Source organism: Chiloscyllium punctatum, chromosome 52 (genome assembly GCF_047496795.1).
Source record: "Chiloscyllium punctatum isolate Juve2018m chromosome 52, sChiPun1.3, whole genome shotgun sequence".
Classification (NCBI taxonomy): domain Eukaryota; kingdom Metazoa; phylum Chordata; class Chondrichthyes; order Orectolobiformes; family Hemiscylliidae; genus Chiloscyllium; species Chiloscyllium punctatum.
This window is the reverse complement of record NC_092790.1, coordinates 7,005,724-7,008,304: the sequence shown is the minus strand read 5'-3', so window position 1 is coordinate 7,008,304 and position 2,581 is coordinate 7,005,724. Positions and strand designations below refer to the sequence as shown.

The window sequence follows — 2,581 nt, the reverse complement described above, 5'->3', positions numbered from 1 at the left end:
CCTGGTAGTGGCACAGTATGTGTGAAATGGTCAGACTGATATTGATGCAGTTAGTGTGTTGGGGTCAAAGTGATAGTGACACAATAGGTGTAAGCGGCTCAGGATGATAGTGACACAGTGAGTGTGAGATACCAGTGTGATAGTGACGCAGTAAGTGTAAGGGGTAAGGATGACAGTGACACTAAGTCTACGGCCCTCAGTGTGATAGTGCCACAGCAAGTGTGGGGTGTCTGGGTGTAAATGACTTCGTAAGTGAGAGCGGGGCATTGCGATAGTGAAGCAGTAAATGTGAGGGCGTCAGGCTGATAGTGACACAGTCAATGTGACTTGGCAGTGTTTTAGTGACAAGATAAGTGTGAGGCGTCAGTCTGATACTGACACAATATATGTGATGAAGTCAGGCTGAGAGTGACACAGTCAGTGTGAGGGGGAGAGATTTAGTTACACAGAAAGTGCGAGGCGTCAGACTGAAACTGATACAAAAATTGTGAGTGGGTCAGGGTGATATTGACGCAGTACGTCTGAGGGGTCAGGCTGATAGTGACGCAGTCAGTGTGATGGGGCAGAGTTTTAGTAACATGGTAAGTGTGAGGCGTCAGTCTGATACTGACACAAAAAGTGTGATGGAGTCAGGCTGATAGTGACGCAGTAGGTTTTAGGAGTGAGGGTGATATTAACATAGGAAGTGTGAGGGCGTCACTGATAGTGACGCAATATGTGTGTGGCTGTCAGGCTAATAGTCACACAGTAAAATTGAGGATGTCAAGGTGAAACTGGTGCAGTGAGTGTGAGGATGGCAGATGGACAGTGATGCAGTAAGTGTGAGGGGTTCACGCTGATATTGAGGCATGCAAGTGTGAGGGGCCAGGTTGATAGTGACGCTGTGTGCCGGCGGGTCCGTCTGATAACGACGCAGAAAATGTGAGTGTCTCAGTGTGACAGTGACGCATTACGTGTGAGAGGGTCAGGGTGATAATGACAGAGAAAGTGTGAGGGGGTCAGGCTGATAGTGATGCTGTAATTGTGAGCTTGATCAGCGTGATAGTGAGGGGCTCAGGCTAATAGCGACACAGCAATTGTGAGGGGGTCAGGGTAGTAGCGACGCAAAACGTGTGAGTGGGTCAGGCTAATAGTGATGCAGTGCGTGTGAGGTGTCAGGCCGATAGTGATGCAGTAAGTGTGAGCCGCTCAGGATGATAGTGACGCAATGAGCGTGAGGTTTCAGGTAGACACCCATGCAGTAAGTGTGACGTGTTCAGGATGACAGCGACGCAGGCACTTTGTCGGTGTCGGATTGAGAGTGACACAGGAAATGTAAGGAGACATGTTGAGAGTGACACAGTAAGTGTAAGAAGTCAGGCTGATAATGATATACTAATTGTGATGGAGTCAGGAAAGTAGTGGTGCAGTGAGTATGAATTGTCAGGGTGATAGTAACACACACGGTGTGAGTGGGCTAGAGTTATAGCGATGCAGCAAGTATGAGGAGGTCAGAGTGATAGTGTGCAGGGTCTGGCTGAAGGTGTCGCAAGAAGAGTGAAAGGTTCAGTGTGATCTGGACGCACAAAGTTTGTAGGGTCAAGGTGATATGATGCTGTAAGCATGTGTGGGTCAGTCTGATCGTGACACAGTACATTTGAAGGGATCAGGCTGGTAGGGATGCAGTAAGCATGAGGGAGTCAGGCTGATATTAATGCAATAAGTGAGAGAGTGTCAAGGTGATGGTGACACGTTAAGTGTGAGCAGGTTAGAGAGAGAGTGACGCCGTTAGTGAGTGGGGTTTGGCTGATAGGGATGCAGTAGGTGCGCATGTGTCAGGGTGTGAGTGATACAGGAAGTGTGAGGGTGCCAGAGCGATAGTGATGCATTAAGTATGAGGGGGTCAGAGTGATTGTGACGCAGTAATTCTGAGGGGATCAGAGAGATACCAACGCAGTAAGCATGAGGGGGTCAGGCTGTTAGTGACGCTGTCAGTGTGAGTGCCTCAGCCTAATAATGATGAAACAAATTTGAGAGAGTAATGCTGATTGTCAGGTGATAACTGTGAGTGAGTCAGGCTGGTAGTGACGCTGTAAATTATGTATTTCATTAATTCAGTTCTTTTACTATGAAAATTGACCCTTGCACTGTAGCTGTGATGGCCGAGAGGTTAAGGCGTTGGATTTGAAATCCACTGCGGTCTCCCTGCGTAGGTTCGAATCCTGCTCACAGCGTTCAACCTTTCAAAAGTCATTTTTTCCTTTGCAGAATTTGGATTTCGTGGAGCTTGAGCTTTGCATTCAATCGAAAGTAAATTTCCGTCTGTGAAGAATCCGAAGTAATTTCAAGACGTCTAATTGAATAAATTATATGTCGAGACACAAAAAGCCACCAACTTCCAATACGAATCAGTTTCAAGACATTTGTCGAATTATCGTGAAATTTGGATGTTCACGGGGGAGGGGGGACGGTGGTGGAATTAAGCAAAACAAGAAGCAATGCAATACATTTACCAGCAGGTGATGAGTTTTTGTCGGATCAGTTGAAAGTCAAGCTGAGAAAGTTCAACCTAATTTACAACTGACTCTCAAGGCCAATAATC

At 46.9% G+C, this 2,581-nt stretch overlaps 1 non-coding gene across 1 annotated transcript; it reads left to right on the top strand.

The window, feature by feature from the left end:
- Positions 1–2,131: 2,131 nt before the first annotated feature.
- Positions 2,132–2,213, top strand: trnas-uga (transfer RNA serine (anticodon UGA)). Its single transcript has one exon. It is a non-coding gene; the product is annotated as a tRNA-Ser (tRNA).
- The last annotated feature ends 368 nt before the right edge of the window (positions 2,214–2,581 follow it).